The sequence below is a fragment of the Myxocyprinus asiaticus genome, chromosome 2 (genome assembly GCF_019703515.2).
Source record: "Myxocyprinus asiaticus isolate MX2 ecotype Aquarium Trade chromosome 2, UBuf_Myxa_2, whole genome shotgun sequence".
Lineage (NCBI taxonomy): Eukaryota > Metazoa > Chordata > Actinopteri > Cypriniformes > Catostomidae > Myxocyprinus > Myxocyprinus asiaticus.
The window spans coordinates 31436116-31460636 of record NC_059345.1 but is presented as its reverse complement, the minus strand read 5'-3'; the positions used below and the strand labels follow the sequence as shown (position 1 = coordinate 31460636).

The following is a 24521-nucleotide window of genomic DNA, read 5'->3' as shown; positions in this document are numbered from 1 at the left end:
AGCTTATTTTAAAAAAATCCGACAAGGCAAGAAATACGCATTTAGATGACATTTGAAATAATCACGTTATTCTCTACTTTTGACGTCAAACCGTGAAGAGGCATGCGCTCAACACGTGTACATTGGATGAGTCGGTAAGAACAACGGTTAAGGTGTTTACATGGCACGCAAAATCGGCGTAGTGGGCAAAAATCTACCCGTGTCAATCGGGTTATTCATAAGCCGTTTATGGCCTTCACGGCAATAAAGGAACACGGTTTATTGTGTTTACATGAACGCACGCATTGTTGGCTTATTAAACATAATCGGTGTAAGAACGTGCATGTAAACACGCTCATTGATTGTGTCTGAAATCAATTCACACTCTTTGTTTGAGACTCAACTCCCTTCCACCTGTCCTTTCTTACCCAGCATGTGTGTCTGTGAGTAGAGGACAGAGGGCTAGAAGAGATGAGAGATTTATGTCTGATTTTGACATAAACGTGCATGTACTGTTTATATTGATCAATGAGATTGTCAGGGGCTACATGATGGCAAATAAAGCAGTAAATATCAGTTGTTGATAGACAGGTATATGTCACCGGGCTCTGTTGTGCATTATTCTAGATCTGATTATGCTTACTGTGGCATGTCTAGATTCTAATCGTTATGGTGATGTTGTCTTCTCTTGTCAAAAAAGAATGTGTCAGATTTTTCAGTTACATTCTTTGAAGTAGACATTTGTCTGTATTTTTTATTTTATTTTTTATAATTCATTCTGGTTTCTTTGTCACTTTCCTTTCAAGGATAACAACATTCTGTAGATAAATATTAATGTCCTACAGTATCATCGTCTCTGCATCTTAAAGGTGAAGTGTGTGATTTTTTCAGTGTTAAAATGCTTTTTCCTTTCTGAGCTTAAATTACCAAGACATCGATGTTGCAGATAGATTTCCCCTCAAAGTTTAAGCACTGTGGTGTTATCAAAACATTGCTCTGTTTATGTGAGCATCCCAAGCAGCCCAACATAGATACACTGTCTCAACCAATGGTGTGAATTTGGGTCAGGACTATCTGGCTTGTTTGACCAAAGAATGGAATAAATCATAATGCAGGGTATGGTGGCTGTAGGAATGGAAGTCCTGCCTTACAGTGAAAAGAGCTAATTACCTTTTAATCGAAACATCGCCTGTCAGTTTACTCAAGAACGTGCATGAGCATTAGCTGGACCAGCCTGAAAAATAGTGTTTTTGGTGTGATCGAGCTAAGGGAGGCTGTCAAATTGTATTTCTGATTTGAAATATGTTATTTGCTCATAATCTCGACCAACCATTTTGGAGATTTCTGTCTTTTCCCATTAAAGGAATATTCTGTGTTCAGTACAACTTAAGCTCAATTGACAGCACTTGTGGCATAATGTTGATTACCACAAAAATAATTTAGACTCGTCTGTCCTTTTCTTTAAAAAAAGCAAATCAAGGTTACAGTAAGGCAATTTTTAGTGGTAGAATACGCACATCTAGAAGGATGCAGGTGCACAGATACAAGTTAAAGTTCATAAAAATGAGTAGAGACGCTGGCACACTGCTAAATATTCCAGTTTATTGACAATGTTTCAACCCAAATAAGGGGCCTCGTCAGGTCAAAAGAAGACACTATTTGGGTTGAAATGTTGTCAATAAACTGGAATGTTTAGCAGTGTGCCAGCATCTCTACTCATTTTTACAGTGAGGCAGTTACAATAGAAATGAAAGGGGCCAATTTTTTGGAGGGTTTAAAGGAGGAAATGTGAAGCTTATAATTTTATAAAAGCACTTACATGAATTCTTCTGTTAAAAATCATGTTGAGTTGTAAAGTTGTTTAAATCTTCATTTTTACAGTCATTTCAGGGTTTTAGGGTTTATTGACGTTACATAGTCTTGGCAACAAAGTTTTAAAATTGGCCATAACTTTACAAAGAATTAAGTTATTAAGTGATTTTATTACACTAAAATCATATTAACACACATATTGTTTATGTCTTGTGGCTACACTGGTGCACTGTAACCTCAATTTTTGCTTTTTTTAAAGAAATGGAGGAAGTCAAAATTAATTTTTGTGGTAATCAATATTATGCTACTAATGCTATCGATTGAGCTTAACCAGAATATTTCTTTAAAGTAGATAGGACCTGTACATTTATCCATAGAGAATAGCGGCTCGGAGGTGTTATGAACAATGCCGCTGAGTGACCTTACTTACCTTAAAGGGACTTTGTAGTCGTGCAGAAATTACACACTTCACCTTAAAGAAAATGTGAGGAAAATTAGAGTGACAAAAACCTTCAATGAGTTACTTATCAGAAGAACAATCTAGAGGTTACATGTGATGTGTGTTTAAAATACATCTCTGCAGAATCCTGCCGGCTAGTGGCTTGCAGTGCAACGTTCTAATCCTATAAGAAACCATGTCGTGAATGCTGATCATCCTTTTGGCCGTTTGCCTTGATTCTCTGTGATTATAACGCGTTAACACTGCAGCTGTAATCAGAACGGGCAGGCTGCCTTGCTCCACCTCCCTCTGCTTAATCAGTCTGACCTAGCCCAGATTAGCAAGATCATAATCAAGATCCTACTGTGAAAAAAAAAAAAAAAAAAACATGGCCCACTCCCTCAGGCACACTGGACACCTTGTGGTGTGGGTGACATACGCAGAGCATCCAGCTATCAGGGCATTTAGATGCCAAAGGTCTGCTGTGCCGCAGGGAAATAAAGCTTTTTTTCACCTCGTATTATAAGGATGCATGTAATCAGAGTGGACCATATAATAATTGCAGTGGTTATGTTTGATGTGAGGGGGAGAGGAGGTAGTACAGGGCTTCATTCCAGAGAGTAAACTTGAGGAGGATCTGAAACCCTTAAGGGTTTCATTTCTATCTCTGAGTGTTCTAATTAATTTTCTTGAACTTAAGCCAGCGACTTCAGAAAATAGCTGTTGGTTTGCCATCACTTTGGATCACTTTGTACGTGTGTGCTATGTATAGGTGTGCGTTTGTGGGAGAGAAAAAGTGGAGTGAGAAATTTTGCTAGTATGTGACATTTTTCATATAACTAGTTTAACTTGCATAATGCACATCACGAAGCTCATAGGCTATATTATTATTGTTTGTTTAAAGAGATAGTTCACCCCAAAATTTAAATTTTCTCATAATTTACTCACCCTCATGCCATCTCATTCTGCTGAACACAATGAAATATTTTTAGAAGAATATCACAGCTCTGTAGGTCCGTCAATGTAACTGAAGAGTGGCCAGAAATTTGAAAGTCCAAAAAGCATATAAAAGCAGCAGAAAAGTAATCCATAAGACTCCAGTGGTTAAATTGATATCTTCAGAATTTATATGATAGGTGTGGGTGAGAAACAGATCAATATATAAGCCCTTTTTTACTATCAATCTCCACTTTTACTTTCACATCCTTCTTTTTTGGTGATTCTTCATGCATAATGCCACCTACTGGGCTGAGAGGAGTATTTATAACAAAAAAGGACTTAAATATTGATCTATTTTTCACCCCCAACTATCATATCACTTCTGAAGATATGGATTTAACCACTGGAGTCATATGGATTACTATTATGCTGCCTTTATAAGCTCTTTGGACCATCAAAGTTCTGGCCACCATTCACTTGCATTGTGACACCATATAGGCAACTTTTAAACAGCTGCCGCGAATTGCACACTTCTAGGACTGCCATAATGTAAAGAAACTCCCAGTGCCATTGCAATGTTGTGCAGTACACAACATACTAAAATCATCTGACAAACCTATTCCGGGCTGTATGAGCATTCCACCAGCTGCATCTAAACAACTCTGAGTAGGTACGCGGTATCTACTCAGTGCGCACGGGTAGATCCAGAACCCAGCTCGAGCTATAATGCACTTCTCTCTTTTTTATTTATATATATATATATATATATTAAGACGGTAACACTTTACAATAAGGTTCCAATCTTTAGCATTAGTTCATGCATTAGGTATCTTGAACAAACAATTACCAATATATATTTTTTTACAGCATTTATTAATCTTTGTTAATGTTACTTAATAAAATTACTACATTGTTAGTTCATAGTGCATTAACTAATGTTAACACATACAACTTTTGATTTTAAAAATATATTACTATATGTTTAAATTAACATTAATCAAGATTATTAAATGCTGTAAAAGTATATGCTCTTTGTAAACAAATGGAATCTTATTGTTAAGTGTTACCTATAAGTCTGTGTATAATTCCTTTAGTTTCATGTTTATTCCATGTTTATAAGGACACAGGGAGTATGTGATATTTGCATACGAGTGGTTTCAGTTGGTTCTAAATTTCTAAACTGTTGTGTGAACTTATTAATGAATCATGATTTCTGCATGAAAATGTTCATACAGATTGCACACACAAATTTGTGCATACGTACAGTTAGTGAATGAGACCCAATATTTATTTCTGCGATTCAATTCGGGGGCACCAGTGGCGCAGATATTACATACTTTAGTTTTAATACAGTTATTAAAAATAGTTTTTTTTTTTTAATTACATAGTAGGAAATAAGGAAATACCTATTCTGTGGGGGGGGGGGGTGGATGACAAGGCAGTGACATTACCAATGTCTTTTGATGAATATTTAATATAAAAAATATTCTAAAAAGTAATAATAATATTTTAATGATATTATGATACTATATTTTTATATATCATTAGCTATATCATTAAAATATGTATATCATAATATCACTAAAGTATGATATTGTATCAAAATTGTAGTAGTAGTAGTAAATTGTAGTAAATATTAATAAATAAATAAATGACTATTACATTTTAACCACACTCTTCTGTGCGCTAATAAAATGTATTTCGTTTTTTTGTTCACTAGCACCAGTGCTAACACCTGGAAAAGTAAGCACACATCCTTGAGCCTTGAAAACCTTTGGCTTAAATATCCTGTGCAGGGATTTTGTATTTGCAATAAGCTTATAATAACAGTTGTGGAACCCATGCAATATGCCACTAGCCTGGTGGATCCATTGTAATGACATTTAATGGCATAGGCAAAGGCACTTAAAAAATGGTGGTAATACAGGCCTTTAGTGAATCTCTCTCTCTCTCTCACACACTATTTCTTTTTCCTTTTCCACTCTCTGGGGCATATGACTCAGGTAGCAGCAAGGAGACAGAAAAGCCTTTATGCATGTGGACGACTTACAAACACCCTGCTGTGAGCGTGCTACTCCATTTGTGACAAGTGTCAAAGCACAGTGCAAAGGGGCCACCTGTTGCATGAAGATCAGATCATTCCACCCCAGGCACTCAGGTGAGACAGAAGAGACAAATAAAACCTCTGTTATCTCCTCTTGTTTAGCAGAGCTAAAAGATAAATGAGGCTCTCTTCACTAATAATTAAAGAATCATCGTTGCACTATTCACAAACAAATAATTACCCTAGAGGAGGGATAACAATCCTACACTGGTTATAATGCAGAAACCAACTATGAGTAAACATAGGGAGAGAAACAGATAAGTGGAGTTTTAACACAAAGATAAGCAACCCGTCATCTGTTATTTATAAAAGTTGTAATTTGAAGAGGGATTCCAAGAGGAAAAGAAAATGAGCGTGAATGAAACAGTATTCCCAGAAGGCACAGGACGAGCTGTAAAACAATGTGTGGGTGTTTGGGTAATTATCCAGAGGAGTCTGCTGTTTTGTTAACAGTTATGAGTGTCTGCTAGCTGCTGTCATAGACAGAGAAAAAGAGAGCGAAAGAGAGAGAGACATTTGACAATAAAAGTATTTGACAATACAAATCCAAACAAGCCAACCTTAGAGACACCTGAGCCTCGCTGTTAATGTCTGTACAGGCACACTTCCCCTTATTGTTATGTGTTGTTTACACCAGAAATGCATTCACACTTAGACCAGACATATTTACATTAATTCAGACAGACATATGTACACACACACACACACACACACACACAAGCATGCATGAACACACAGAGGCACAAATAACTTCTCTTGTCATGTCAGAAGTGTTTACCGGGATGCCATGTGAACGGTAATCAGATGCGGATGAGAGGGCTTCATGCCAGTATGTTTGTGAAGGAGTGAAAGGAGACAGGGTGAGATGGAGAGTAAGAGAGAAAAAGAGAAAAAGAAAGGGAAAGATTCAGAGCTAAAGAACTGTCAGGCTATGACACGTGTGTCAAACTTTGTCACAGTCGAGCTGTGATTGAGGCTTCGGAGCTGCCCTAGATATTCAAACATTCATTCTCAGTGCAGAGCAGAACCCTGAGTAGAATACGCATACATCCAGCACAGCGTTTCTCTGGCAGTTCTAGCTGAAGATCATTCTCTCTAAGGCATGCTGTAAATACCATCATTTACACACACATAAATGGTTTGAGGCAGGATAACATGTTCTGAAATACACTATGAGAGGTGGTAACATAAAATTGTTACCATACAGATCTATTTCCACTGGATCTAACCCTCATAATTTTCTTTAATTGGTGTAATCTAATGTATTCAGTAAGGATATGCCTGAATCCGAATACCGCATTCGGAAAGGTACGAATAATGATGTCAAAATGAATATCAAATTCTACCGAATAATATAATTTTTTTCTGAGCTGATGATTTCACAGCAGAGGTCATCTGTCCATCTCTTAACGCTGACCACATTTATATGCACATCACTGATTAAGGTAATTATCTGGTTTAGCCTTTATTCCAAAACATTTTAAATGCTCCATTGAGTGTACATCTATTCAGAATATTCCTGTACATATTATTACAGAGAAACTAAAACATGCTTGTTCTTTTTATGCTATTATCTTCTGGAAATCCTAGCTCTTTCCATTTATTCCACTGCATGTCGCTAATTTTGCACATTTAATTTAACTAAATATGATGGACCACATTATGTTTAAATATGTGCGCACAAAATCAGCCTCCAGTGTATCGTAAAACTTTCTGATACACTGTTTGTTTTGTACAAATACAGTTTGTATTTGTATTTAATGTTCGCTGCACAATGTGTGTGATATTTCTCAAGTGTTTGACACCTCATGCCTCCATAACGTTGTTCTACACACACAGATATAAACCAACATTTTGTTTCAGCAGATAATAATGCCAGAAATGCGAGAGGAATCCAGAATTAACAACATATTACACAGATAATGTAGCCTACATAATCAACTTCATCTGGTAATAAAAAAAAGATAAGGTAATAATATAATTAATAATAATGATGATAATAATAATAATAAGTATTATTATTATTATTTTATTAATAGGCCTTTACAAGTCCTATTTTATATATAGACCTATTAATATAATAGAGGTACATTTGGAAATCGGCTTTTCATTTAGTTTTGATGCAATTCCGGTTTAAGCCCCGCCCCCATCCAGTTCTATTCAAATACAGATACAGACAATATTTTGCCATAGAAACAGATACATATGATGGTTTTGCTGCACACTCCTAGTATTCAGGTTGATTTGGTCATGTTATAGAATATTTTCAACTTGAAATAAACCAGATCATTTAGATGCTACCACTTGAAGCACATTGTTATTTTTTACAGCGTAGACAAAAATTGCATATAAAATCTTAAGATTGTTTGTTAGCTTTTAGTTTTTGCTTTTAACTGATTTTAAAAAACTATCCAAATAGAGCTGACTCATCACATTTGCGGCAGGCTTTGTGGCGTATAAAGATGCTGTAAGCAAATTTGTTTTTGGAGAACCATGCATTAAATACCTGACAAATTTCACTGAAATAGGTGTCCTAAGAAATCACACCTGTCTCTGTGCAGCCCTAGGCTCTGTAAACAGCAACAAAAAAAAAAAAGGAAAAAAAGAAAAAAAGAGTCAGGGGAGCAGTCCACGCTTTTTAAACCAATCAGAACGCTCTCTGCCAACACAGAAAAAAGTGGTAACCTGCAATTGTTTCCTCAAGGATCTATTTCTACTTGATCTAACCCATTAAAATTACAAATCTGTCAGGTTGATTTATTCAGATTAAATAACTTTTTAACCATTTTAACAGATTTTTAACTATTTCATTTAGATGTTACCACGTGAAGCACATTTTTTAGGTTAACTGACAATATATTTTTTATAGTGTGTTGCAATTGCATATATCACAGTAGACCATAAACTGATTGTGACCAGAACGAATGAATGTGAACTAAAATTCTGCGGTTGAAAGAGTCCACATGGCTGTAGTGAGTCCCATCTGGTCTGGGGCTCTCTGGAGACACTGGAGCCAGGGTGGAGGACTGAGGTTACGCCACTGTACCATAAACATGGCTGACACACTCATTTACTACAACCATTACCACTACTGCCAATATTTATAGGCAATCACACACACACACACTCTCACTCTCTCTCTCTCTCTCTCTCTCTCTCTCTCTCTCTCTCTCTTCAGTGACAATATAATTTATAAAAAAAATAAAAAAAAATACATCCAGACTTTGTTCTCTCAGTGAAAAACTAAAATTGTGTCCTCTCACCTCAGCAATTAAAAAAAAAGAACAGCAATTAAATCAATACTAGTTTAATTTTCATCTCTTATTTCTTTCTGGGATTGATTTTTGGGAATTCAAAGGTGCACTTTGCCTTACTTTGAGTAATTTGTTTACTCATTAAAAAAGTTGTACTCCTTAAGAAATGAATATAAATTTTTAAACACAGAAATACAATTATGTATATCAGTCATATCAGTAACCTTATAAAAGCTGTTTTATTCTAAATGGAGAGGGTCCCCCTCATGGGTGTTTCCATGTTAGAATCACATGACCAGTCGAATACTTCTCACTTTATCTCAGAAACTAAGCTGTTATTGGACACTTAAATTAATCATGGACACATAAATTAATCATGGCTGACAGTGAATAGTGCATTTCTATAATGGCATCAGTAACTGAAAACTTTTGCATTTGAATGATGCTTCTTCCACGCCTCTACCGTAGGTGTCAGTGTAAGTCCAAGACGTGCACCTTTAATTAGCATATTACATTTATTAAGATAAGACTTGGAATTAACTTGATCAAAGATAATCTGTGGTTAGCTGTGACAGTAAATGAGGTGCCCTTTTATCTGGGAGCTAAACCAAACGAGTGCTTGTGAATGCAGCTTAGCCAACAGACACTCTGGCTGACCGCAGAACAAGGCTACCCTGCCGTGCCACCATACTGAGACAGGTCTAATCCACTGTCCACACACACAGCATCAGCATCATGATCTCATAGCCTCAGCTAGCCACCCCTACTAAAATTATGACAATAAATCTAATCACAACTGTGAAACAAATCATTCAGCAAACCTAAGCCTGGTATTATTCACCTGTCAATCTTCCACTCATTCTCCTCCCCTTGTGTCCCTTCATCCTGAAAGGTTCTTCCTGCAGCCATGGCAGCTGAGGGAGAGAGGACTCACTGCCTGGCATCAGTACTGCCGGCTCAAACTGCTAATTACCTCATTTTACTGGCAATTAGCTGATTAAAATATGCACTTAAGGCCAATGTCAGGGCTCCTGGAAACCACACATTACTGAAACAGGAAGACTCATATGACAGCTGCTGGCTGTAAAAGAAGGGGGAAAGACTGTGATTAAAGCAGAGAATAATGCCAGAGATGCTTGTTTTATGCATCCAGAGAGGCAAACAAGTAAGATCTGGGGTAATTGACTGTTAAATTATCAAAATTTAACCCCACTGTGAGTCAGATGTCTTAAATAATTCAGGAAATCCATACAAGCCTCCACAGCTCTACTGTATCTGTACAGAGGTGACAATCACAGCAAGATGGCAAAGCAGAAATACTGCAATTAAACTGAAGTAGGTTTGCATAGATGAATGATAAAACGAATTATTCAACATTCTACAATTGAAAACTCCTCTCTGGCATTATAAAGAAATAAAGAAATAAAGAAATAAGAACAAAGGTTAGTAGTAGGGCTGGGTATTGCCAACCACCTCAAGAAACGATATATATCATGACACGTATGTCACAATTCAATAGTATAGTGATGCATAACAACAATCATAATCATATCGTAGTATCGTAGACCAATCATCGCATCTGAAATGTTGCTCTGGTCATCCTGAAATAAGTGTCAAGAAAATCCAAAGCCAGCATAGAGTTTGCAAAGCAAATAAGTCGAATACAAACTTTAACTGTGCTGTAGAGCAGGTTTATTGACACTTTTGGAAAATATATTATAGATCCGCACTGCAAAAACATAAGGAAGGATGTACCTACACAAATAGTGCTCCCAGAACTGTGTGACGTGCTGTCGCTTTCAGACATGAGACAAGTTCTTCTAGGGTGTTGTGTCTGCGTGCTCTAAACTGTTAGGATTTTCTTAATAAAAGAGTCACAGTGGCTACAATTTCTCAAGAAGTGACGATTTTGTTCTTTTGAATGGATGGGATGGAAAAGCTGCTTTTTCACACAGTGTTTTTGCAATATTATGTTTTATTGCATAAATTAAATTCGCAACTTGGATGGAAACAGCTATATTAAAGACAGGTGAAACCGAGAGTTGCATGGCACCATGCGAAGGTCAGACGTGTGAACGGCGAGCTCTGTGCACTTTGCTAGTTTTAATATTTTTTATGTCATAAAGCAGTGAGATTCGATACATTCTGATTCTTGACTGTTCTAGAAATCTTCGGGCTCTGGAGACATTAAAAGACACTTACGTGCTCAAGCTGATACCCCTGACAAGGCCGCAGACCAGGGACTCAGTTTGTACAGTGCGGTGAAAGAGATTCAGCGTCAACTGTTGAACATGTCGGCAGTGCTGGCAAAGGTCGATGCTGACTTGAAGGATCTTGCTGTAATACGTCGATCGATCACTGCCATGGAGATGAAATTCACCGAGATGGTTACAAGAGTGTTGGATGTTGAGAAACAGATTGATTATCTGGAGTCATCGGAGAGGGAATTAGCTGCTAATCTGCAAGTGACCAAGATACTTGAGAATCATAACCGGTGAAACGGCATCCGAATTGTTGGAATTCCTGAGGACGAGGAAGGATGAGATATGGTGAAATTCCTAGACAGACTCTTCCCGGGTCTGCTCGACATAACAAGCCATAAGCTGGAAATCGAGCGAGCTCAAAGAGTTCCGGCTCGGAGATCCACAGAGGGAGACAGGCCCTGATCAATTCTGGCCAAATTTCTGAGATCATCCAATAAAGATCTCGTGTTACACGAGGCGAGGAGTAAAGGAAGGCTTTCTTGGAAGAACCACAACATTTTCTTGTTCCCAGACTTTGCGAATTCGACAAGAGAGAAACGTGATCGATTCAAGGAATGCAAGAAACTTTTACATCAATGGAAGGTCGCTTTTGCGCTGATGTTCCTGGCCAAATTGAGAATGGATACTAAGGATGGCCACAAAATATTTACATGCCCATATCAAGCGATGTCCTTCATAAAGTCAATGGAATGAGTAGGTTATTGTGTGATACTCTCTATGCAGCTGAGTGGGCCTGACTCACTGAACATTCACTTGACAGTCCGAGGTTTGTGGATGAATCTGCACATTCTTTGTGGTTATGCCTCCTATTGGTTGGAGTTTGTTCTGTGGAATATTTCTTGCAAAATAGTGGAGTGATTAGGGCATCTGTTCCACTCATGTAACAGCCAAGTGAGCCTGACTCATTGAAAATTCACTTGTCTGTCTAAGGAAACTGGGCACCTTTTTTGTGTCTTTTTGTGCTGGTTCCGTTTAGTGGCTGGAGTTTGTTTTGTGGAGGAACACACCTTCGGAACAGTAATGTGGATGAATCTACACATTCTATGTGCTTATGCCTCCTATTGGCTGGAGTTTGTTTTATAGATTATTTTCTGTTGAGTAATTCTGTCTCACAAAATTTGCATAGAAGCACCAGACTTGAGCAATCCGATGGCAAAGTTGTCACGGGGGCTCTCATTGGTGAACATGGACTGTTTGAGTTTAGAGGTATGGACGCCGGTTGGTGGTGTCTTGCATGGGGTTCAGGCACACATTTTTCTTTTTTCTGTTTGTTTTGTTCTGGGGGAAGTTCAGGGTTTGACTGTTGCGCTAATGTCAGAACGTGATCGTTATAATTTTATTTTTGACACACAATCTATTTTTTCTAATATGTCAAAATGTCAGATGCTAATATGAGTGGATTGTCTCTCTCCACATGGAATGTGAATGGGTTGGGGAACCCCATAAAAAGAAGGAAGGTTATTTCTTTTCTTAAACATAAGAAATATGATATAGAGTTTCTTCAAGAAACACATCTTTCCCTACAGGAAGCTGAAAAAATTGGGAAGATATGGGGTGGACATGTTTTCTTTAGTGCTGGCTAAAGTAAGAGCAGGGGAGTCATTACATTGATAAGTAAGCATCTACAATTCAAATGTCTCAAACAGATTAAAGATAAATTAGGAAGAGTCATTATTGTTTTAGCAGAAATTCAGGGGCATGGGTTGATTTTGGCTAATATTTACGCACCTAACGCTGATGATCAGGGCTTTCTTATAGATCTTGAAGGGATGTTACAAGCTGCTGGCACCCCTCATGATATAATATTGGGAGGAGACTTTAATCTTTTGATAGACTCAGTCATTGATCATAGTGAAGCAAAAGTGTGTAAGCCCCCTAGAGCAACAGTGACGCTTAACAGGATGTGTAAAAATCTTGGTCTTACAGATATCTGGAGACTTGAACCCATCTGGTAGGGACTATAATTTTTTTTCATCAGTCCATAAGATTTATTCTAGAATAGATTTATATATATATATATATATATATATATATATATATATATCTAAGTCCCTCATTTCATCTGTTATTGACTGTTAAATTGGAAACATTTTAGTCTCAGATCACGCCCTGGTGAGTTTAGAGATGTTGCCACATACGGAGAAAAATAAATCATATAGTTGGCAGTTTAATATATCCGTTTTGCAAAATCCTGAATTCCAACAAATGCTAAAGGCTGAAATCAATGTCTATATGGAGACCAGCTGGTCCTCAGCGTGGCTTGGGAGGCACTGAAGGTGGTTCTTAGGGGTCGGATCATACAGTATGCCTCATTCACCAAAAAATCCAAAGCACGAGAACTCATGGAGTTGGGAGGGAATATTAAAAGTGCCAAGGCAGAGCTGAAGCGCCGAATGTTGTCTGATGGCCTCAGAGAACTGACCCGATTGAAATACAGATATAATACTATTTTGTTGCGGAAGGTGGAGTTTTGGCTATTCAGGGCAAGAGAGTCATATTATGAGTCAGGGAACAAAGCAGGAAAGCTTTTGGCTACATATATAAAGCAGAGAGAGTCTTTTTCTACCATTCCCTCAGTGAAATCTGCTAGTGATTAAATATTTACCTCAGCCATTAATATTAATAATGCTTTAAAAGAATTCTATTTTTATCTCTATAATTCCATGTCTTTGTCTACTGATGAAGACATTAGAAACTTTGTGGAACCAATAGAACTCCCTAAACTGACGACTGAGCAAAAAAATTATCTTGATTCTGAGATAACCTTGGAGGAGCTTGGCGAGGTAATTAAGGCCTTGCCTACAGGCAAGTCTCTGGGGCCAGATGGCTTTGCCGCTGAGTTTTTTAGATCTTATGCTACAGAACTAGGTCCACTTTTGTTAGAAGATTATATGGAATCATTAAAGAATGGAAAGCCTCCGCCAACCATGACTCAAGCTCTGATCAGTCTGATTCTTAAAAAGGACAAAGATCCAAGCAAGTGTAAGAGTTACCGTCCAATTTCCCTGAGCCAGCTAGACATAAAAATATTGTCAAAAATTCTGGCTAACCAATTAAGTAAAGTTATGACACCTCTTATACATACAGATCAGGTGGGGTTTATTCGGGGCCGCAGCTCTTTTGATAACATTAGGCGTTTCATCAATATTATGTGGTCAGTGGCGAATGATCAGACTTCGGTCATGTTCATCTCACTTGACGCCAAAAAGGCATTTGATATGGTAGAATGGGATTATCTTTTTAAGATTTTGGAAATATACGGGTTCGGGGATACTTTTAGTGGATGGATTAAGTTACTTTATAGACACCCGGTAGAGGTGGTACAAACAAATGGATTAATTTCAGATTATTTTACTCTGGATAGGGGCACCTGGCAGGGTTGCCCTCTTTCCCCATTATTGTTCTGTCTTGCCCTGGAACCATAAGCAGCCACGATAAGAAGGGAAGATGATTTTCCAGGGGTGGTGGCGGGAGGTGTAGAACATAAGCTTTTGCTTTACGCAGATGATATTTTATTATTCGTCTCCGACCCAATTAGATCTATGCCTTGCCTCCATAGAATTATTAATTCCTTTTCTAAGTTCTCAGGATACAGAGCCATTTGGTCTAAATCTGGAGCTTTGGCTCTGACAGCGTACTGCCCAGTAACGGCTTTCCAGCTGGGCACATTCCAGTGGCCTAAACAGGGCATTAAGTTTTTGGGCATTTTATTCCCAGCAAATTTGTCTGATTTAGTTAGAGTTAATTTTGACCCCTTATTATAAAGGTTTTCGAGCGATGTGGGCAGGTGGGCTTCATTACATTTATCTATGATTGGGAAGGTTAATGTTATTAAAATTAAATGTATTCCAAAATTTAACTACCTGTAACAATCTCTCCCTGTAGATGTCCCCCTCTCTTATTTCAAGCAACTTGATAGCATAGCGAAGTCCTTCATTTGGAATGGTAAATGTCCTAGATTACATTTTAATAAGTTACATAGGCCGATTGACAAAGGTGGGCTAGGCCTACCCAAGATTTTGTTTTATTATTATGCATTCAGTCTCATTTTTTTTGCTCATTGTTCGCTTCCACCTGAGAGAGCCCCTCCCTGGTTTTGTATTGAACAGGAAGTTCTTGCCCTTATTTTGCCATTGCAAAGCCTTTCTATCAAACTAATCGGAGAAGTTAAGCTACACCCCGTTATCTCGCATTTGCACGCGGTATGGACAAAAGTGTCCAGAGTGTTTAATTCAGACATTTATTTAAATGTGGCCTCAAGCATATGACTGAACTCTAAATTATGTATTAATAAGTCCCCTTTATGCTGGTCAGAGTGGATTGTGAGGGGGGTTACTATACTCGGTGACCTATATGAGAGTGGAGTGTTGAGATCTTTTGAAAATTTGGTTCAACATTTTGGAATTCCCAGATCTCAGTTCTATAAGTATTTACAGCTGCGCCACCTGCTCTGTACTGTTTTTGGGAGTAGCACACACACCCTTAAAGCGGCAGATACTCTTGGAGAGGTGATTACTGCTTTTGGAGAAGGTCATGAGGCATCAGTGTATTACTCCATGTTAATTCAGAGTCTGGGGTTCGGAGCTTTAACTTCTACCAAGAGACTATGGGAGAAAGATTTAAACTTTGTATTGGAGGAGGGAGTGTGGGCTAGGATTCTGAAAAATGTCAAGTCTGCATCTAGAGATGCAAGGGTGCACCTTATGCAATTCAAGATCTTACATAGATTCTATTGGACCCCCTCTGGATTGTATAGGCTTGGTCTTAAAGACACACCCACCTGCTGGCGATGCCAATCAGAAGATGGAGACACAACCTGTGTTTTTTGGGGGTGAGTTAAGATCAAATAATTTTGGTTGAAGGTTCAGAGTTGTATGTGTCATGTTTTGGGCACTCAAATTTGACTTTGCCCCTAACTCTGTATTTTGGGTGATGGGGCGGTCATAAATTTGGGGGACAAACAAATAAAAAATTGGGTTCTGACCAGTATCATGATTGGCAGACAAATTATTTTAAGGGGATGGAAGTCAGATGGAGCGCCCTCATTTCCGGAGTGGTGTGCGGAGATGGGGAGGGTGGCAGCTTTCGAGGATGTGGCAAGTAGAAGGCTGGGGTTTGGGGACTTGTTTGTTAGGAAAAGGGGCAATTATTTAGTGTTTTTGGGGGACTCTCGGGGAGGAGAGTTGGAGAGAGAAGTTTAGTTTAATTATGTATGTTTATTGTATTTTCTGTTTTCTTTTTTGTTTTGTGTGTGTGTGTATTATGATATGTCACCACAGGGGTGTTCGTTGGGGGTCAGGGTGGGGTTTGTGATTGAGGAGGGATATTAGTGGCGGTTAAATGTTAAATGTTGATTCGATGTGTATGTGTTGTGTTTTTCTCTGTTGTGTATTTTTGAATCAATAAAAATGTTTAATTGGAAAAGACAGGTGAAACCATGGGTGACTCATTATTACCACGGTAAGATGAATGTAACCAGGGTTCCTTTAAAATGAACTATAGTATTTATTTTGAAATATTCTAGCCAAAAAACATTTGGAAATAACATTTGGAACTGGCATAGATACAATACAAATTTACTGTAGTAGATTCCTTTACTCCCCTAATAGATAATTTAGTATGAATCTACAACATTTCTGTCAAAATATTATAGTTATTACAGTTAATGTTACAATTACAAAGCCATAGTAAATTTTCAAATGGGTTGGTCATTTGGGTTTCACCTAGTCTCTGTATCATGCCTTTGTCCCTGCTGCCTCAGTGTGATAAGGGAATATCAAAAAAATTGACATCCCACTTATATCAACATTAAATAAGACCCTGTTCAGATCCAGACCATTCTCCACTTTGTCTGGTTATCACCCCCTCCTCACCTCTTCCTGTTATCCCCTGTCCTTCCACTGGTCACTGCCTCTCAAAAGCCCTTGAGGTGCTCTTTGCTTAACCAAGCCTGACAAAGCTTCACATGACTCTTTGATAGACATTGCTCAGAGCATTTATCTTAAAATCACTATTTTGAGGCATATTTCAGCTGGTTCTGAGTCCGGGAGGCCAGACTGAACGATAGAGAGGCAATGAGATGCTAAAGCCCTGTAAGCTCTTGCCTCCAGCTGGACTCAACATTATGAATGCACTTGACTTTCTGCCACAAGGTTGCCTTGGAGACGGAGGACAAATCTGGATTGAGCACAGAAAGATATTCTAATGCTCTCTCTGAAGCAGAACAAGGAAAATCACTAAATTGTTTCTCTTGACACATCTCACATTCACACATTGCACTTGTCCTCCGTCAATGGGATGGAAAGAGAGAGGTACTTACTGTAATTCCCGGTTAATAGGAATAAATTGAGCAGGAAACACGGGACCAGATTCCAGCATTTCTGGCTGACATAAAATGTGAGTCCTACCCAAAACTCCTCCAATGTTGTAAGACAATGAGCGTGTTTACATGCACGTTCTTACACCGATTATGCTTAATAATGCGTGCGGTTATGTAATTGTAATAAACCGCATTCCTTTATCAGAGTAAATGCCATAAACGGCTTATGAATAATGCGGTCGACACGGGTAGATTATTGCCCATTACGTCGATTTTGCATGCTATGTAAACACCTTACCCGGTGTTATTACCGGCTCATCCAATGCGCGCACGTTTTTAGCACATGCCTCTTCATGGTTTGATGTCAAAAGTAGAGAATAACGGGATTATTTAAAATATCATGTAAATGTGGATTTCTTGATTTTAGAGAGTAATCAGCATATTGGTGTGCATATAAACGGGTTCAGTGACTATGTTTACATGTACACCAGAAAGCGGCTTATTGCGAAAAAGCAGTTTATTGAGAGAAAGTGGCATTCCCATTTACATGCACTGTATCCACCTTATTTTGCAATGCGGAAGTAAGCAAGCATCTCTATTTCCAGCAAGTGTGGCAAGTTCCACTGTCACTGACCACAATGTAAATAACTAGAAGGATAATAATACCAGAATTTAGTGATATAAGCTTGTAAACTATTTCACAATCACAGGATGTACAGCAGAATGATATCCTAATGTTGGATGATTTTCTAATGTCAGCATTTACAGTAAAAGAGTAAATGTATTATTCACTTGTTGCTGTGTGTTGTATTGAGGAGACACTAATAAAATCTGCTTCTTACCTTGCCGTGATCTTAACGATGCAATATTTGTTGTCTCCATGTAAACCTCCAGTAATATGTACCTGCATAACCTCTGATGATGCCTTTATTTATTTATTTCCAAAGGCGATGTTTCATAACCCATGCTGAATGCGAGATCTGCATATTTGTTTACTATACACTGCTAAGAAAGTGAGAATGCTGTCTGACAAGAATGGAGAGAATAATGTTTTGTTTTTTCCCAAGATGAAACATGATGCAGTTTTGGTGCAAAGAAAGTTCAAGCAGCATTTTCCCAGCAGCTTTCTGCTTCTCTCCTCTGCTTGTGTAAAGTTTGTTGTAGCCGTGACAGACTGAGCTCAGCGTTTCAGCGCCTGTTCTCTCACTCGTTGATGCAGTCGTCTGCTTGTGCAACTGCGTGTGATAAAACGAGGGCAAAATGTGATAAACAGTAAAGCTATATGCATTTCAAACTAACATGTTTATGATAATAATAATGAATGATAATAATATGATGTATTGCCTGCCTTCAATATAAAGCAGTATAAATTAGTATTTTTGTATCTCTGAAATGGCTGGAGGTGGCCTATACCAGAAGAGGTCCAAATTCAAGGATGATAATGCCGGTGCTTTAGTTTCGCTGAAAAATAAGGTGGATACATGCGGCTTGGTCAGTAAGCAGCTTTCTCCGCAGCAACGTCATTTTCCCGCGAACAAACCTGCAGTGTTGGGAGGGTTACTTTTGAAATATATTCCACTACAGATTACAGAATTCATGCTGTAAAATGTAATTTGTAACGTATTCCATTAGATTACTCAAGGTCAGTAACGTATTCTAAATACTTTGGATTACTTCTTCAGCACTGGTAGATTTTTTTCACTTGTTTTGACTATAAAAACTCTGTCAGTACAGTAAGACAAAATACACATGTTAAAAATACATTCTCTGAAAAACCGAAATATCTTATGCAGTGTTGTTTATAAAACAAGATAAATCAAATTTATCTTGTTTTAAGGATTTTTAGTTATTTTTACAGGAAAACAATACAAATAATATTATCAAGAATACGATTTTTGCCCTAATATCAAAGGTCTTACTAGAAAAAAGAAATTATGATCCAACGTGAATTTTCTTGATAAAAAAATATGATCGTGTCAGGTAACGTGCATGTAAAATTTTTAGAAATAGCATTTTAGCTTGGCGTAAAGCTGACAATTTACACAAGATTTATTTCTTCTGCTCCAAACTTACTTCAAACTTACTTCTCTGTCTGCTCGTATGAATGTAACACATCATAAGTGTTTCACCGCTGTTCAAATGCACTCTGGATTGCATCATTTATATGTATAAATGTTTTCCATCTGAAAGGACTAAATATTAAATGAAACAAATGACAATAAAATGCAAAGTAATCTCTTCAGTAATCAAAATACTTTTTGAATGTAACTGTATTCTAATTATAATTATTTAAATTGTAACTGTAGTGGAATACAGTTACTTATATTTTATATTTTAAATACGTAATCCCGTTACATGTATTCCGTTACTCCCCAACACTGCAAACATGGCATCAGCGGAAGACTTCGCTATTTTATTCTCTGTTGCTTTGATTTATTTCAAAATATTCCAAAGTTGTTGCTGTGTTTGTTTTCTTAATTTTCTGTCATGACCTGCAGTGGAATTGAACAGCAATAGTGGAGTTTCCCTCTTATGTAAAACTTTGGGATTCCCCCAATGTACAAGCGCATATAAACAAATGTGAGGGACCATCAATATTTTACATTAGTGTGTATAAATGGGTATAGTTTATAGTGAATGCGTTTTTCCCATAAATGTTGAATTCTTTCCACTGTGTTGACTTGTTGTCAGGCTTTATCCAATGATGTCAGTAATCCGGTCTGTTCACGCACATGCACACTCTTCTCCGGGAGAAACCTGGGTGTGTTAAAACACTTTCTCTTAATACCTTAAACAGAATGGTGCTTTTTTTAAGAACCATTTTCTTGTATGTACATATAAACATGGTCAGAGAATCTTAAGTGTGAAAAGCAGGTTTGCTGTCTCACCAAAGCAAACTTTACTTTGTGTAGTCTGGCAGGGGTAAGGATGAATCAAATAAATTGTCAGATGTTCATTTGTGCTCATGAATTGAGAGAAAAGAATGTCACACATTTTACGGTGACTTCAAGAGACAGAACTTCTATCTATGCAGAGAAAAAGCCAATCAATGCACTCTTAACATTTTTAATTTTAAAATGATTTTATATATTCTTTTCCTTAACCTTAAGTTAAATGTATTAAATTTAAATGTATGCAAATTAATTATATATAATACAAATAATTATTAATTAATATTAAAAGGTATTGCAAAACAAATTCTTGTAACTATTTATGAATAGAACCAATATATATATATATATATATATATATATATATATATATATATATATATATATATATTGGCTTGTGAATATTAATTAAGTGATGTGACAGGACAATCTATGAAAATTATCTAGCAATGTCAGCACGCACTAATTAATAACCCTCACTCTAAAACTCTAAGAGACAAAGAGAAATATTGAAAAACAAAGGGAAAGCCACTCTTCCAGGAAACATACCACTCCAGGGACAAGCAAACAAAATACACACACTCTCTGGCAACACTCCACAAGACTCATCCTACAACAACCCCAAACAACATCAAATATTAATCCAGGACCTCAGGTTCAAAACATTTTCAAACAATTCAACAATGAACTAGCAAAGAGCCTTTTGAATCTCACAGTCTTGCACTGTCAGGTACAATTCTCCAAGCAAAGACAGAAATTCAGCATACCTGATTAACAGTCAGAAAAAGCAAACAAAAATGTCAACTTTAGGCAACTGGACAATCAGGATGGAGGAAGCTAAAACTCCAGACATGCCTGGCCTCTTAAGAAAGACTCTGGGAAATATGACAGGAATGTTTAGGAGTACGGTATACGTGTGGTGCAAGGTTCATATCATGAGAAGTTGAGAACGTTTGAGGCAGTACATGAAGCAATATCAACTGCAGTCTCGGAGCGGACCATAGGCGTCATATTAATCACATGGTACTCAGAGAGTACCTGTGCATGTGTACATGTGACTGGAATCTGTCAGCGAAAAGGTTAATGAATGTAAAAGTAGAAAGGAACATGGGGAAAAGCAAAGATAAGGCCATTTCACAACATACATGCAGCATGTTTCTCCCAGTCAGTGTACATATTGTACATTCAATATCAATGACCTCATTTAAAACATATCTGAACTTACATGTTCTTCCCTGGCTTCCCGGATTTACGAGTCTACACACTGCAGTGGATCATACAACTTCAGAGGGAGATCAGATTTATTACTTTCTGTAGTCCTAATGGGAAAAAGTTAATGCTTTAGTTGATTTACACATATGTAGATTTTAAGATGATTTTTTTATAGAAGCACTGCAATCCGGCTTCCTGTGATAACATGATTAATTCAGGCATGCTCTCAAGTCCAAGATGAAAATCCCAAGGAGGTTATTAGGTGCTAAACTAGACTTGAGAGGTATCTTCATAATGCCTATTTGGAAAGTTCTTGAATAAATCATTTTAAAACACTAAACAAACAACAAAAGATATTACAATGACAATTAGGGGTTTAAAAAAGCTTTCATTCATCTAATTTGCACTGCATCTAATAGAGATTGTAATAACCATTTAAAATTACTTTAATATTAATACAATTAATATTAATGATGTATTACACTTTCATTTCTTATTCAAAACAGAATTCTTTACCTATTTTCAATTGAAAAATCCACCAAATCAATATATATGAATCTTTTTCGATGTGGACATTTGAAGGAGCAGTAGAAGAGACAGGAGACATATATGGAGTAAAATGTCCCTCCTGTTATAGGAAAAAACGGGTCTAGTTGCCACACGAGAAAACTGTCACAAGGGCTATATCTCAGTAATGATAAGATTTGAAGTCAGAAGTCCAACTGTGAACATTTTTGTTTCTCTAGCAGAGGTTTTGTAAGTTGGATTCAAACACATAGTTCAAAACCCTCTTAAATTATAATTATTTTTCTGAATTGTATCCTCCAAAATAAATTTTCATCATCATCATATTTTTGTTATTGCTCTTGGGTAAATAAGTGAACATAATCAAACCACACTGACATACACTACGGCAAGGTTCAACTATATTATTAAGGCAGATTTTTACTTAAAGGTTTAAATATGTTCTTAGGACAAAGGTATTTTTCATAAAATTCAGGTCAGGGCATGTTGTCACATTTTCATCGAGATAGGTTGTCACATGTTTTAAATGCCATAAATGTATGCAATTTATCATATACAATATTTGTTGGCCAAAGCAATGATTTCCTATTTCCTATTTAATATAGTGTGACAACATACCCCGCTGTTGGGCCAAGTTGACAAAAGGTCAACATGTGTTTAATGAACTATATATTTTTTCCTAGGCAATAAATGTGAAAATGTTCAATAGCTTCTTTGTAGACAAGAATCTAAGGTATGTGACAATGCAGAAATTTATTTTCAATATACTGTATACAGTATATATATATAACCCTAGCCCTAACCCAGAAATATATTTTTTCAATATACTGCACATATGAACATGCTTTTACATCAACGAAAGTTGGTGAACAAATGTAACAGCGTTGAAGAAGATGGCTGTCCTAATTTAGAAGCGCTCTTCATCAACTGTAAGCCTTTCTACTCTCTGCGGGAGCTTTCCTCATTTATTCTGGTGGGTGTGTACATCCCGCCACAAGCATGCGTGAACGCAGTGCTGCAACAGCTGGCTGATCACATCACAGACACGGAGCAACAATACCCGGACTCTCTTATCATTATTCTGGGAGATTTTAATAAAGCTAACCTCACCCGAGAACTGTCAAAATACAAACAACATATCACATGTCCCACCAGAGAAAGAAATATACTTGACCACAGCTACACCACTGTAAAGGATGCATATTGCTCTGTCCCACATGCAGCTTTTGGACTCCCCAATCACTGTCTGGTTCATCTAAAAAATGTTGAAACTAAAATCAGCTAAGCCTTTAGTAAGGATTGAAAAGAGATGGACTAATGAAGCAGAGCTGGAACTACAAGCCTGGTTTGAATGCACTGATTGGAGTGTTTTTGAAACTGCAGCCACAGACCTGGACAAGCTCACAGATACTGTGACATCATATATAATATTTTGTGAGAATATGTGCATCCCTGCTAGGACATTTTTATCATTCAATAACGATAAACCATGGTTTACAGGAAAACTCAGACAGCTTTGTCATGCCATAGAGGATGCTTACAGAAGTGGGAATAAAATATTGTACAACCAGGCCAGAAACACACTGACCAAGGAAATCAAAGTGGCTAAAATAAGCTACTCTGAATAGCTGAAAAACCAGTTTTCAGCGTCACCATCGACAAGACACCACCCCCTCGCTCTGCAGAGAATCAGCAAATGGCTGATGAACTGAATGTGTTTTCCTGCAGGCTTAAAAAGCCCAGTCTCACACCCCTCCCTGCTCTAATCTTCACCTCACACACACACACCAACACCTCCTGGAACCTTCCTCCTCTCCCCTCCTGCTACTCAACATGCACTTATGGTCTGTGAGGAGGATGTGTGCTGGGTCTTCTGGAAACAAAAGACTAGGAAAGCTTCAGGCCCAGATGGTGTCTCACCTGCCTGTCTGAATGTCTGCTCTCACAAACTGGCCCCCATCTTCACACAGATCTTCAATAGATCACTGGAGCAGTTCCATGCTGCTTCAAATGCTCCACCATCATTCTGGTCCCCAAAAAACCCAAAATCACAGGACATAATGACTACAGACCTGTCGCTTTCATGTCTGTGGTCATGATGTCATTTGAGAGACTGGTTTTGGCTTACTTGAAGGACATCACTGGACCCCTGCTAGACCCCCTTCTGTTTGCTTACTGAGCAAACAGGTCTGTGGATGATGTTGTCAACATGGGACTGCATTATATCCTGCAACACCTCGACAGACCTGGGACTTATGCAAGGATCCTAGTTGTGGACTTCAGTTCAGCCTTCAATACCATCATGCCTGATCTTCTCTCAACCAAACTGACCCAGCTCTCTGTGCCAACCACAATCTGTTGGTGGATCAACAGCTTTCTGACAGATAGGCAGCACCTAGTGAGACTGGGGAAAATCACATCCAGGTCCCTCACTATTAGCACTGGTGCTCCTCAGGGATGCGTTCTCTCTCCACTGCTCTTCTCCCTGTATAGGAATGAATGCTCCTGAAGTTTGCAGACGACACCACGGTCATTGGCCTCATCTGCGATGGTAACAAGTCTGCATACAGATGGGAGGTTGAACAGCTGGCTGTCTGGTGCGGTCACAACAACCTTGAGCTGAACACATTCAAAAAAGTGAAGATTATAGTGGACTTCAGAAGAAATCCCCCCACATCCCCCCCCCCCCCATCATCCTGAACAGCACTGTGGCAGCAGTGGAGTCATTTAGGTTACTGGGCTCTACCACCTCTCAGGACCTGAAGTGGGACACTCACATAGGC

The 24521-nt window shown here is 37.9% G+C and overlaps 1 protein-coding gene across 3 annotated transcripts in view; it reads right to left on the bottom strand.

Annotated features, from left to right (window-relative positions):
• The window catches only part of LOC127416245 (protein ENTREP2-like), a 250567-nt gene that overhangs the window by 104529 nt on the left and 121517 nt on the right, over window positions 1–24521 (bottom strand). The window contains exon 2 of one of the 3 annotated variants that reach the window (XM_051655507.1): window positions 7780–7843. The exons of the other annotated variants lie outside the window; for them this stretch is intronic. The gene's annotated coding sequence lies outside the window, so the exon portion shown is untranslated. The remainder of the gene's footprint in view (window positions 1–7779; window positions 7844–24521) is intronic. 3 annotated transcript variants of the gene reach the window in all.